The 15,161-nt window shown below is 40.5% G+C and overlaps 1 protein-coding gene across 1 annotated transcript in view; it reads right to left on the bottom strand.

The window, feature by feature from the left end:
- PSD3 (pleckstrin and Sec7 domain containing 3) overlaps positions 1–15,161 on the bottom strand; it is a 1,090,324-nt gene that overhangs the window by 1,038,602 nt on the left and 36,561 nt on the right. The window lies entirely within an intron of this gene.

The raw sequence follows: 15,161 nt of genomic DNA, 5'->3' as shown, positions 1-15,161 counted from the left end.
GTTTATTCTGCTTTTAATCACAAATATATTTATTTACCCTATTTCAGATTTAAATAGATACTTTGGTGAGGGGAAATATGAACAAAATAAAAGGAAAAGGTGTAAAATAAAAATAAATCTCATACTCATTGAACAATTAAAGGAATACAAAGGTCAGAAATGAAATGTGCATGGGTGCATTTAAAGCGACAGTCAACCCAAAAATTATTCTAAGTGATATATATAAAGTTTCAAATGATCATTATTTACAAATGTAGCCCAATTTTGCAATATATAGCGTTTACGTTTACAAGTAAAAACACTTGCTGTTCGTACCGTTTGAAAATGTCCGTCTGCCCCCTCCGCTGTTTCTTCAGCAGCTACATCATCATCTTCTTGTGATTGCAGTAACTTTGCGATCTTATTCGTTCCCTGTTTTAAAGCATGCGCAATGCAACGATTTTACTGAAGGGGGAACGTTTGAAACAGGACAAAAACACTGGCTCATTATCTGAGAAGCAGTAAAATCGGCGCACTGCGCATGCGCTAAAGCAGGGAACAAGTACGATCGCAAAGTTACTGCAATCACAAGAAGATGGTGTAGCTGCTGACGAAATAGGGGAGGGTGCAGATGGACAGTTTCAAACGGCAGAGGCACGAACAGTAAGTGCTTTTACTTGTAAACGCTATATATTACAAAATTGGGCTACATTTGTAAATAATGATCTCTTGAAACTTTTTATATATCACTTAGAATAATTTTTGGGTTGACTGTCCCTTTAACTTTGAAACAGAAGCACTGTTGCCATATACTTTCATTAGCAAAAATGCTTCTAGTAAAAGTTATAACTGTTTTTCCAGTGGCATACACACATATGCTATGAATGCCTGTGTACCAGTATTCAAACACCATGCCTGCTCAGAGAGTCAGAAATTATGTCTTAAGAAGCAATACATAAAACCGCCAGCTCTCTGAGAAGGTGTGTAGTGTGAATACTGCTGCACAGGCCTTTACAGGAAATGTGAGTATTTAGTGATATTTATCTGAAACGTGTTGGTTTTCTAAATTCTAATGAATTTCTGTAAAATAATGGGTACTACCATATTTAAACTTAAAGTTCTCTCTATATCTATTTCTCTCCTTCTGAGAACAATTAGGGACAGATAAAAAAATGTTATAAATAAAATACTGTGCAAACGAGGCAGTGTGGAACATAGGATTGTTAAAGTAAATATATAACAGTGTTTAACATAGCTTTTTTTGCACACTCTCTTTTATCATCTGACTTATACATACTCCTAATCATCCTCAGCAAGAAAGATAGATAATGGGAAGGTTAAATATGGTAAAGCCCATTACTTTATAAAAACTAAAGTACTTTATAGAAACCTAAACCTTTACTCTTCTATTTTCAATATAACAACTGATATAATTAATATAATTTTAAAAAAAAACATAATTTATGCTTACCTGATAAATTTATTTCTCTTGTAGTGTATCCAGTCCACGGATCATCCATTACTTATGGGATATTAACTCCTCCCCAACAGGAAGTGCAAGAGGATTCACCCAGCAGAGCTGCTATATAGCTCCTCCCCTAACTGCCATTACCAGTCATTCGACCGAAAACATGCAGAGAAAGGAAAACCATAGGGTACAGTGGTGACTGTAGTTTAATGGAAAAATTACCTGCCTTAAAGTGACAGGGCGGGCCGTGGACTGGATACACTACAAGAGAAATAAATTTATCAGGTAAGCATAAATTATGTTTTCTCTTGTTAAGTGTATCCAGTCCACGGATCATCCATTACTTATGGGATACCAATACCAAAGCTAAAGTACACGGATGACGGGAGGGACAGGCAGGCTCTTTATACGGAAGGAACCACTGCCTGAAGAACCTTTCTCCCAAAAACAGCCTCCGAAGAAGCAAAAGTGTCAAATTTGTAAAATTTGGAAAAAGTATGAAGAGAAGACCAAGTTGCAGCCTTGCAAATCTGTTCAACAGAAGCCTCATTCTTAAAGGCCCAAGTGGAAGCCACAGCTCTAGTAGAATGTGCTGTAATTCTTTCAGGAGGCTGCTGTCCAGCAGTCTCATAGGCTAACCGTATTATGCTACGAAGCCAAAAGGAGAGAGAGGTAGCCGAAGCTTTTTGACCTCTCCTCTGACCAGAATAAACGACAAACAGGGAAGACGTTTGTCGAAAATCCTTAGTTGCCTGTAGATAAAATTTCAGGGCACGGACTACATCTAGATTGTGTAGCAGATGTTCCTTTTTCGAAGAAGGATTAGGACACAAAGATGGAACCACAATCTCTTGATTGATATTCCTGTTAGTGACCACCTTAGGTAGGAACCCAGGTTTAGTACGCAGAACTACCTTGTCTGAATGAAAAATCAGATAAGGAGAATCACAATGTAAGGCAGATAACTCAGAGACTCTTCGAGCCGAGGAAATCGCCATTAAAAACAGAACTTTCCAAGATAACAACTTGATATCAATGGAATGAAGGGGTTCAAACGGAACCCCCTGTAAAACATTAAGAACTAAGTTCAAACTCCATGGTGGAGCAACAGTTTTAAACACAGGCTTGATCCTAGCTAAAGCCTGACAAACAGCTTGAACGTCCGGAACTTCTGACAGACGTTTGTGTAAAAGAATGGACAGAGCTGAAATCTGTCCCTTTAAGGAACTAGCGGATAAACCCTTTTCTAAACCTTCTTGTAGAAAAGACAATATCCTCGGAATCCTAACCTTACTCCATGAGTAACTCTTGGATTCGCACCAATATAAGTATTTGCGCCATATCTTATGGTAAATCTTTCTGGTAACAGGCTTCCTAGCCTGTATTAAGGTATCAATAACTGACTCAGAAAAACCACGTTTTGATAAAATCAAGCGTTCAATTTCCAAGCAGTCAGCTTCAGAGAAATTAGATTTTGATGTTTGAAGGGACCCTGGATCAGAAGGTCCTGTTTCAGAGGTAGCGACCAAGGTGGACAGGATGACATGTCCACTAGATCTGCATACCAAGTCCTGCGTGGCCATGCAGGCGCTATTAGAATCACTGATGCTCTCTCCTGTTTGATTCTGGCAATCAATCGAGGAAGCATCGGGAAGGGTGGAAACACATAAGCCATCCCGAAGGTCCAAGGTGCTGTCAAAGCATCTATCAGAACCGCTCCCGGATCCCTGGATCTGGACCCGTAACGAGGAAGCTTGGCGTTCTGTCGAGACGCCATGAGATCTATCTCTGGTTTGCCCCAACGTCGAAGTATTTGGGCAAAGACCTCCGGATGAAGTTCCCACTCCCCCAGATGAAAAGTCTGACGACTTAAGAAATCCGCCTCCCAGTTCTCCACTCCCGGGATGTGGATTGCTGACAGGTGGCAAGAGTGAGACTCTGCCCAGCGAATTATCTTTGATACTTCCATCATTGCTAGGGAGCTTCTTGTCCCTCCCTGATGGTTGATGTAAGCTACAGTCGTGATGTTGTCCGACTGAAACCTGATGAACCCCCGAGTTGTTAACTGGGGCCAAGCCAGAAGGGCATTGAGAACTGCTCTCAATTCCAGAATGTTTATTGGTAGGAGACTCTCCTCCTGATTCCATTGTCCCTGAGCCTTCAGAGAATTCCAGACAGCGCCCCAACCTAGTAGGCTGGCGTCTGTTGTTACAATTGTCCAGTCCGGCCTGCTGAATGGCATCCCCCTGGACAGATGTGGCCGAGAAAGCCACCATAGAAGAGAATTTCTGGTCTCTTGATCCAGATTCAGAGTAGGGGACAAGTCTGAGAAATCCCCATTCCACTGACTTAGCATGCACAATTGCAGCGGTCTGAGATGTAGACGTGCAAAGGGTACTATGTCCATTGCTGCTACCATTAAGCCGATCACCTCCATGCATTGAGCTACTGACGGGTGTTGAATGGAATGAAGGACACGGCATGCATTTTGAAGCTTTGTTAACCTGTCTTCTGTCAGGTAAATCTTCATTTCTACAGAATCTATAAGAGTCCCCAAGAAGGGAACTCTTGTGAGTGGAAAGAGAGAACTCTTCTTTTCGTTCACCTTCCATCCATGCGACCTTAGAAATTCCAGTACTAACTCTGTATGAGACTTGGCAGTTTGAAAGCTTGAAGCTTGTATCAGAATGTCGTCTAGGTACGGAGCTACCGCAATTCCTTGCGGTCTTAGTACCGCCAGAAGAGCACCCAGAACCTTTGTGAAGATTCTCGGAGCCGTAGCCAATCCGAATGGAAGAGCTACAAACTGGTAATGCCTGTCTAGAAAGGCAAACCTTAGATACCGGTAATGATCTTTGTGAATCGGTATGTGAAGGTAAGCATCCTTTAAATCCACTGTGGTCATGTACTGACCCTTTTGGATCATGGGTAAAATTGTCCGAATAGTTTCCATTTTGAACGATGGAACTCTTAGGAATTTGTTTAGGATCTTTAAATCCAAGATTGGCCTGAAAGTTCCCTCTTTTTTGGGAACCACAAACAGATTTGAGTAAAACCCTTGTCCTTGTTCCGACCGCGGAACCGGATGGATCACTCCCATTAATAAAAGATCTTGTACGCAGCGTAGAAACGCCTCTTTCTTTATTTGGTTTGTTGACAACCTTGACAGATGAAATCTCCCTCTTGGGGGAGAGAATTTGAAGTCTAGAAGGTATCCCTGAGATATGATCTCTAACGCCCAGGGATCCTGGACATCTCTTGCCCAAGCCTGGGCGAAGAGAGAAAGTCTGCCCCCCACTAGATCCGTTCCCGGATTGGGGGCCCTCGATTCATGCTGTCTTAGGGGCAGCAGCAGGTTTCCTGGCCTGCTTGCCCTTGTTCCAGGACTGGTTAGGTCTCCAGCCTTGTCTGTAGCGAGCAACAGCTCCTTCCTGTTTTGGTGCAGAGGAAGTTGATGCTGCTCCTGCTTTGAAATTACGAAAGGAACGAAAATTAGACTGTCTAGCCTTAGGTTTGGCTCTGTCTTGAGGCAGGGCATGGCCTTTACCTCCTGTAATGTCAGCGATAATTTCTTTCAACCCGGGCCCGAATAAGGTCTGCCCTTTGAAAGGTATATTAAGCAATTTAGATTTAGAAGTAACGTCAGCTGACCAGGATTTTAGCCACAGTGCTCTGCGTGCCTGAATGGCGAATCCGGAATTCTTAGCCGTAAGTTTAGTTAAATGTACTACGGCATCTGAAATAAATGAGTTAGCTAACTTAAGGGCTTTAAGCTTGTGTGTAATCTCATCTAATGGAGCTGATTCAAGTGTCTCTTCCAGAGACTCAAACCAAAATGCTGCTGCAGCCGTGACAGGCGCAATGCATGCAAGAGGTTGCAATATAAAACCTTGTTGAACAAACATTTTCTTAAGGTAACCCTCTAACTTTTTATCCATTGGATCTGAAAAGGCACAGCTATCCTCCACCGGGATAGTGGTACGCTTAGCTAAAGTAGAAACTGCTCCCTCCACCTTAGGGACCGTTTGCCATAAGTCCCGTGTGGTGGCGTCTATTGGAAACATCTTTCTAAATATCGGAGGGGGTGAGAACGGCACACCGGGTCTATCCCACTCCTTAGTAACAATTTCAGTAAGTCTCTTAGGTATAGGAAAAACGTCAGTACTCGCCGGTACCGCAAAATATTTATCCAACCTACACATTTTGTCTGGTATTGCAACTGTGTTACAATCATTCAGAGCCGCTAACACCTCCCCTAGTAATACACGGAGGTTTTCCAGCTTAAATTTAAAATTTGAAATATCTGAATCCAGTTTGTTTGGATCAGAACCGTCACCCGCAGAATGAAGCTCTCCGTCCTCATGTTCTGCAAATTGTGACGCAGTGTCTGACATGGCCCTAATATTATCAGCGCACTCTGTTCTCACCCCAGAGTGATCACGCTTACCTCTTAGTTCTGGTAATTTAGCCAAAACTTCAGTCATAACAGTAGCCATATCCTGTAATGTGATTTGTAATGGCCGCCCAGATGTACTCGGCGCTACAATATCACGCACCTCCCGAGCGGGAGATGCAGGTACTGACACGTGAGGCGAGTTAGTCGGCATAACTCTCCCCTCGTTGTTTGGTGAAATATGTTCAATTTGTACAGATTGACTTTTATTTAAAGTAGCATCAATACAGTTAGTACATAAATTTCTATTGGGCTCCACTTTGGCTTTAGCACATATAGCACAGATATCTTCCTCTGAATCAGACATGTTTAACACACTAGCAAATAAACTAGCAACTTGGAAATACTTTTCAAGTAATTTACTATAATATGAAAACGTACTGTGCCTATAAGAAGCACAGAAAAAGTTATGACAGTTGAAAATTAATAAACTGAAAAGTTATAGCATCAAATCTTTGTAAAAAACACAATTTTAGCAAAGGATTGCTCCCATTAGCAAAGGATAACTAACCCTGATAGCAGAAAAAAAAAAAATAATACAGAAATAAACATTTTTTTTTTTTTATCACAGTCAACTACAATCTCACAGCTCTGCTGTGAGTGATTACCTCCCTCAAAACAAGTTTTGAAGACCCCTGAGTTCTGTAGAGATGAACCGGATCATGCAGGGAAGACAATAAACTTCTGACTGAATTTTTTGATGCGTAGCAAAAGCACCAAAAAAAGGCCCCTCCCCCTCACACATAACAGTGAGAGAGATCAGTAAACTGTCATAAATTAAATAAAACGACTGCCAAGTGGAAAAAAATAGTGCCCAAAACATTTTTTCACCCAGTACCTGAGAAAATTAAACGATTTTACATGCCAGCAAAAAACGTTTAACATTAATAAATTGAGTGTTATTAAAAAGCCTGTTGCTAGTCCCTGCAAATTAGGCTAAAGTTTTATGCATACAGTATAATTCCAGTGAAGTGCCATTCCCCAGAATACTGAAGTGTAAAATATACATACATGACAGCCTGATACCAGTTGCTGCTACTGCATTTAAGGCTGAGTTTACATTATATCGGTATGGCAGAATTTTCTCATCAATTCCATTGTCAGAAAATAATAAGCTGCTACATACCTCTTTGCAGATTAATCTGCCCGCTGTCCCCTGATCTGAAGTTTACCTCTCCTCAGATGGCCGAGAAACAGCAATATGATCTTAACTACTCCGGCTAAAATCATAGAAAAACTCAGGTAGATTCTTCTTCAAATTCTACCAGAGAAGGAATAACACACTCCGGTGCTATTATAAAATAACAAACTTTTGATTGAAGGTATGAAACTAAGTATAATCACCACAGTCCTCTCACACATCCTATCTATTTGTTGGGTGCAAGAGAATGACTGGTAATGGCAGTTAGGGGAGGAGCTATATAGCAGCTCTGCTGGGTGAATCCTCTTGCACTTCCTGTTGGGGAGGAGTTAATATCCCATAAGTAATGGATGATCCGTGGACTGGATACACTTAACAAGAGAAATACATCTACATATTATTCTAAAACTAATCTTTGTAAATACATCAATAAGCCTAGTGTGTAAATATTGTTTTATATCCCTTTAATAGAGTGAAGAATAAGGAAAGACAATTACATCAGGGGAGGGGGATATTGGTCTACTAACATTCTGGAGTCTGGTATAATGAGATCAATATCTTATTGGCTTTTAGCAACAATACATCAAGGTTATTAAAATGCAGCAAATGAGTGCATGGTTCATATCACATTAGCACAGATATATTTCCACAAGGTCAGCAGACGAGGAAGGTTGTTAGGCAGGATAACTGGTTAGTATTGTTTTTTGTTGCTTACGCAATCACTCATAAAGGAGAAAGAGCAATCTGCACAACCTCAATGTTATCTCTTTACACTCAAGTCAAAATTACATTTCCATGATCCTGATAGAGCAGCAATTTTAAACAACTTTCCAATTTACTTTCATTAACGAAACGTGCACAGTCTTTTTATAGTTATACTTTTTGAGTCACCAGCTCCTACTGAGCATGTGCAAGAATTCATAGCCTATACGTAAATGCATTTGTGATTGGCTGATGGCTGTCACATGATACAGGAGGAGTGGAAATAGACAGAACTTTGAAATTTGTCAGAAAAAAATCTACTGCTTATTTGAAGTTCAGACTTAGTGCTATTGAATTGTCTTTTTATCACGCATTTGAGGATAATCTACTGTATTTACAGGTCTTTAAAAGTGACAGTATACAGTAAAATTGTTTTTCCCTTAATATATTTCCAATTACTTGTTATACCAAATGCAGGAGTATAAAATGTATGAGAAATTGCATTTTCATGTTTATTAGTGGATATGAAATTGCTGGTTTTGTGCTTTGAAAGCACAGCCTATTGAAATGCAGGTAAAATGAGATCTCATTATGTTATCACTTTGTGTACATACACGTACTTCCTTATCTTGTATCTGTTTGTAAACCAAACCCCAATACTCAGAGAGAACAATGGAAAATTATCATGTTATTAGTTATCTCTTCTACACCCCACCGGGAGTGTAATTTCTTCTGCTGGCTGTGTTTACATTGCCTGTCAATAGCATATACTTAAAGTGATGGTAAATCCAAGCGTTTGTGAAACGCTAGGATTTACCATTGGAACAAATAAAGGGGACTTTCATTCATGAGGTATAAAATACTTAATGCTGAAAGCTCCTTTATTTGTTTGCAGCATTCGCCCGGTGCCCCACTGAGCTGCTAAGGCAGCCCATTGCAGAACGCTTTTTGGCTGAGAGCTGACCTGTCCACCTCATAGCTAATAGCCGTGAAACGTCACCTCTCAGCCAAATAGTGTTCTGCAGTGGGCTGCCTGAGCAGCTCAGTGCGGCGAACTCTTTTAATAAATAAAGGAACTTTCAGCATGAAGTATTTTATACTTTATGAATGAAAATCCCCTTTATTTGTTCCAATAATAAATCCTAGCGTTCAAAATCACTAGGATTTACCATCACTTTAAGAGCAGAGGATTTTTATTCTGTCGGTTCTGGGCATGAGTAAATCTGACTCATTATCTAGTCCAGGTTTTTTCAAAACATGAGTCAAGACCTTTCAGTAAAGGTGGGGATACCACAGGCTAAATCAGCTATTTCAAATGCCAAAATAATGGTAAACGAGCTACTTGTAAACAATTCAATACACCCCAGCAGGTAAATTAGATAATTTGGAACAAATTAAAGGGGAGAAAAAATAATTTGGAACAAATTAAAGGGGAGAAAAAATTTGGGTAAAACTCTCCCTTTAATGATACTTTCAATTGTAAAGTGGCAGACAAGTCTAATTCAAAGTAAACATTTTCAGTTTTGTTGCATCATCCTCAAAGTTAAAGGGACATTAAACCCTAATTTTTTCTTTCATGATTCGGATAGAGAATAGCATTTAAAACAACTTTCTAATTTACTTCTATTATCTAATTTGCTTCATTCTCTTGATATTCTGTCCTGAAAAGCATATCTAGATATGCACAGTAGTTGCTGATTGGTGGCTGCACATAGATGCCTCATGTGATTGGGTAACCCATGAGCATTGGTATTTCTTTAATAAAGGATATCTAAATGATGAAGCAAATTAGATAATAGAAGTAAATTGGAATGTTGTTTTAAATTGTATTCTCTGTCTGAATCATGAAATAAATGTTTTGGGTTTAGTGTCCCTTTAAAGGAATATTACAGTGTGTAGGATGGTAATATACAATAGTTAATTATGTGTAGTTATAAAATACTTTTCAATATACTTTCATTATTTATTGGGTCCAATTTCCATGTAATTTAACGCTGAAAATTGTTTCTATAAAGTAATGAGCGCCACCATGTTTCCACACATCCTTGTTTGCACATTCTATTTTATTGTGTTTTATGAAACATGACAGTGCTTATTACTTTACAGAAACTTTAATTATTATTGAAACTAAACCTTTACACTTTTCTGTTCAATACTTAAACAATATAACTGTAAAAAATACATTGGCATATTATTCTTCAGAAAAGTTTTCTTCTGTGAAAAGCACACTGGTCTAAAAGAGGCTGCTTCCGGGTGGTAAATCGCCATAGAACAAGCCACTGAGCTGTTGTTCGTTCCTGGTAGAGCGCTTCTCTCTTTGTATGCAAATTATTATGACCCTGGGGAAGTCTCCCTATGGGTGATGGGGGAAACCAGACGTGGACTCCTTGCCCAGTGTGCTTAGAGGAATGTGGCTGCACCTCACTGACGAGGCCCATAGGAGGCCGAAACGATCGTCTGGGGTTGTCATGTTCCTTGTTCAGAGGAGAATTGCCTGGTATTTCGGGGCTGGACTGACCTTGCTTGGCGGGATCAGACTGATATACTTCAGGAAAGTTTTCTTCTGTGAAAAGCACACTGGTCTAAAAGAGGCTGCTTCCGGGTGGTAAATCGCCATAGAACAAGCCACTGAGCTGTTGTTCGTTCCTGGTAGAGCGCTTCTCTCTTTGTATGCAAAATATTATTCTAAGGCTAATCTTTACTTTGAATACACCATCAGATTCATGTCTAGCATTTATTTAGTGTTTTAACTATGTTGTTTATTAAAATAGCAAATTCTATACATTAAAGTAATATAAAACCCCATTTTTTATTTTGTGATTTAGATAGAGCATGCCGTTTAAAACCAAATTCCATATAACTTCTTTTATTCAATTTCCTTTCTTCTTTTACTATCCTTTGTAGAAAAGTATACCTAGGTAGGCTCAGGGAGGTAGTTGCTAATTGGTGGCTGCTCTTATACACCTGTTGCCATTGGTTCACCAGATTTGTTAAGCTAGCTCCCAGTAGTGCATTGTTGCTCCTTCAACAAAGGAATACCAAAATAATGAAGAAAATAAGATAATATAAGTAAATTGGAAAGTTGTTTAACCCCTTAGTGACCAGAGCACTTTTCCATTTTCTGTCCGTTTGGGACCAAGGCTATTTTTACATTTCTGCTGTGTTTGTGTTTAGCTGAAATTTTCCTCTTACTCATTTACTGTACCCACACATATTATATACCGTTTTTCTCGCCATTAAATGGACTTTCTAAAAATACCATTATTTTCATCATATCTTATCATTTACTAAAAAAAAATTATAAAATATGAGGAAAAATGGAAAAAAACATAATTTATGCTTACCTGATAAATTTATTTCTCTTGTAGTGTATCCAGTCCACGGATCATCCATTACTTATGGAATATATTCTCCTTCCCAACAGGAAGTTGCAAGAGTCCACCCACAGCAAAGCTGCTATATAGCTCCTCCCCCAACTGCCATATTCAGTCATTCGACCGAAAACATGCAGAGAAAGGAAAAACCATAAGGTGCAGTGGTGACTGTAGTTCAAATGAAAAAATTACCTGCCTTAAAGTGACAGGGCGGGCCGTGGACTGGATACACTACAAGAGAAATACATTTATCAGGTAAGCATAAATTATGTTTTCTCTTGTTAAGTGTATCCAGTCCACGGATCATCCATTACTTATGGAATACCAATACCAAGGCTAAAGTACACGGATGATGGGAGGGACAAGGCAGGTACCTAAACGGAAGTTACCACTGCCTGTAAAAAACCCTTTCTCCCAAAAATAGCCTCCGAAGAAGCAAGGTATCAAATTTGTTTAATTTGAAAAAGTATGAAGCGCAGACCAAGACTCTGTCTTGTAAATCTGTTCAACAGAAGCCACATTTAAAAAAGGGCCCAAGTGAAAAACCACAGCTCTAGTAGAATGAGCTGTAATCCCTTCAGGAGGCTGCTGTCCAGCAGTCTCATAAGCTAAATGAATTATGCTTTTTAACCAAAAAGACAGAGAGGCTGCTGAAGTCTTTTGACCTCTCCTCTAACAAACAAGGTGAACGTTTGATGAAAACTGTAGTAGCTTGTAAGTAAAACTTTAAAGCACAAACCACGTCCAATATTGTGTAATAGACGTTCCTTCTTTGAGGAAGGATTAGGATACAAGCATGGAACAACTATCTCTTGAGTGATGTTCTTGTTAGATACCACCTTAGGAAAAAACCCAGGTTGGTACGCAGGACTACCTTATCCGTACGAAGGACCCGATAAGGAGAATCACATTGTAACACAGATAACTTGGAGACTCTACGAGTCGAGGAAATAGCTACCCAAAAGGAACTTTCCAAGATAAAGATTGATATCTATGGAACAAAAAAGGTTCAAACGGAACTTCTTGAAGAACCTTAAGAACCAGGTTTAAGCTCCATGGCGGAGCAACAGTTTTAAAACACAGGCTTGGATCTAACCAAAGCCTGACCAAATGCCTGAACGTCTAGAATACCTGCCAGACGCTTGTGCAAAAAAATAGACAGAGTAAAAATCTGTCCCTTTTAAGGAATTAGCTGACAACCCTTTTCTCAAAAACATCTTGGAGAAAAGGTAATATCCTGGGAATCCAGACTTTACTCCATGAGTAACCCTTGGATTCATAACAATCAGATATTTACACCATATCTATGTTCAATTTTCCTAGAGACAGGCTTTCATGTCTGTATTAAGGTATCAATGACTGACTCTGAGACGCCATGCTTTGATAACATCAAGCATTCAATCTCCAGGCAGTCCATCTCAGATTGATTCTATTTAGATGGTTGAAAGGACCCTGAGGTAGAGGGACCTGTCTCAGGAGCAGAGACCGTGATGGAAAGGATGACATGTCCACCAGATCTGCATACCAGGTCCTGCGTGGCTACGCAGGCGCTGTCAAAAACACAAAAGACCTCTCCTGCTTGGTCTTGACCTCCGGAGGAAATCCCACTCCCCCGGAAGAAAAGTCTGACGACTTAGAAAATCCACCTCCCAGTTCTCAACACCTGGGATATGGATAGCTGATAGACAAGAGTGAGTCTCTGTCCAGTGAATTATTGTAAGACTTCTAACATCGCTAGGGAACTTCTGTTCCCCCTTGATGGCTGATGTAAGCCACAGTCGTGTATATTGTCCGACTGAGTATGATGTACCTCAGAGTTGCTAACTGAGGCCAAGTCTGAAGAGCATGGAATATCACTCCCAGTTCCAGAATATTTATTAGAAGGAGGGTCTCCTCCTAAGTCCACTATCCCTGAGCCTTCAGGGAGTTCCAGACTGCATCCCAACCTAAAAGGCTGGCATCTATTGTAACAATTGTCCCATCTGACCTGCGGAAGGTCATACCCTTGGACAGATGGACCCGACATAGTCACCAGAGAAGAGAATCTCTGGTCTCTTGGTCCAGGTTTAACAGGGGGACAAATCTGTGTAATCCCCGTTCCTCTGACTGAGCATGCATAGTTGCAGCGGTCTGAAATGTAGACGTGCAAACGGTACTATGTCCCTTGCCGCTACCATTAAGCCGATTGCATTCATGTACTGAGCCGCCGAAGGGCGCGGATGGTATGAAAAACACGGCAGAAATTTAGAAACTTTGACAACCTGGACTCCGTCAGGTAAATTTTCATTTCTACAGAATCTATCAGAGTCCCTAGGAGGGAAACCCTTGAGATTGGGGATAGAGAACTCCTTCCTTGTTCACTTTCCACCCATGTGATCTCAGAAATGCCAGTGCTACGTCCGTATGAGACTTGGCAATTTGGATGTTTGACGCCTGTATCAGGATGTCGTCTAAATAAGGGGCCACTTCTATGCCCCGCGGCCTAAGTACCGCCAAAGCGACCCCAGAACCTCCATAAAGATTCTTGGGGCTGTAGATATCCCAAAGGAAAGAGCTACAAACTGGTAATGCCTGTCTAGAAAGGCAAACCTGAAAAACTATGGTGATCTTCATGCATCACAATGTGAGGATAAGCATCCTTCAAATCCATTGTAGTCCTCTATTGACTCTCCTGGATCATAGTTAAGATGGTACGAATAGTTTCCATCTTAAATGACGGAATTCTGAGGAATTTGTTTAAGATCTTTAGATCCAAAATAGGTCTGACGGTTCCCTCTCCTTGGGAACCACAAACAGATTTGAGTAAAAACTCTGTCCCTGTTCCTCTCTTGGAACTGGATGGATCTCATACACAATGTAAGAATGCCTCCTTCTTTATCTGGTTTGCAGATAATTGTGAAAGGCGAAATCTCCCCTTTTTTGGGGGGGAATCTTTGAAATCCAGAAGATATCTCTGGGATATAAATTCCAATGCCTAGGGATCCTGGGCATCTCTTGCCCACGCCTGGGCGAAGAATGAAAGTCTGCCCCCTATAGGATCCGTTACCGGATAGGGGTCCGTTCCTTCATGCTGCCTTAGAGGCAGCAGCAGGCTCCTTGGCCTGCTTATCTTTGTTCCAGGTCCGATTGTCTCCAGACCGCCTTGGACTGAGCAAAAATTCCCTCTTGTTTTGCCTTAGAGGAAGTGGATGCCACACCTGCCCTGAAGTTTTAAAAGGCACGAAAATTAGACCTTTTTTGGCCCTTGATTTGGACCTATCCTGGGCATGACCTTTTCCTCCAGTGATATAAGCAATAATCTCCTTCAAACCAGGCCCGAATAGGGTCTGCCCCTTGAAGGGAAGTAGCTTATTTATTAAAGTCACGACAGCTGACCATGATATAAGCCATAGCGCTCTGCGCGCCAGTATAGTTAAAAAAAAAAAAAAAAAAACAGAATTCGTAGCCGTTAGTCTAGTCAAATGAACAAAGGCATCAGAAAACAAAGGAATTGGCTAGCATAAGCTTGTCAAATATATTCATCCAATGGAGTCGCTAACTGTAAAGCCTCATCAAGAGACTCAACCCAGAACGCCGCAGCAGCAGTGACAGAAGCAATGTATGTAAGGGGCTGCAGGATAAAACCCTGTTGAATAAACATTTTTTATCCATTGGATCTAAAAAGCACAACTGTCCTCGCCAGGGGTAGTGGTACGCTTAGCTAGAGTAGAAACTCTTCTCTCCACCTTAGGAACTGACTGCCAGAAGTCCCGTGTGGTGGTAACTATTAGAAAACATTCTTCTAAAAAATAGGAGGGGAAGAGAACGGCACACCTGGTCTATCCCATTCCTTATTAAAAAAAAATTTTTTAGTAAACCTCTTTAGGTATTGGAAAAACATCAGTACACACCGGCACTGCATATTATTTATCCAGTCTACACAATTTCTCTGGCCCTGCGATTGTACACATTCATTCAGAGCAGCCAAAGCCTCCCTGAGCAACAAGTGGAGGTTCTCAAGCATAAATTTTAAATGTAGAAATATCAGAATCAGGTTAAATCATC

The sequence above is a fragment of the Bombina bombina genome, chromosome 2, assembly GCF_027579735.1.
Source record: "Bombina bombina isolate aBomBom1 chromosome 2, aBomBom1.pri, whole genome shotgun sequence".
Taxonomy (NCBI): domain Eukaryota; kingdom Metazoa; phylum Chordata; class Amphibia; order Anura; family Bombinatoridae; genus Bombina; species Bombina bombina.
The sequence above is the reverse complement of the archived record's forward strand: the minus strand, read 5'-3'. Positions and strand labels throughout refer to the sequence as shown.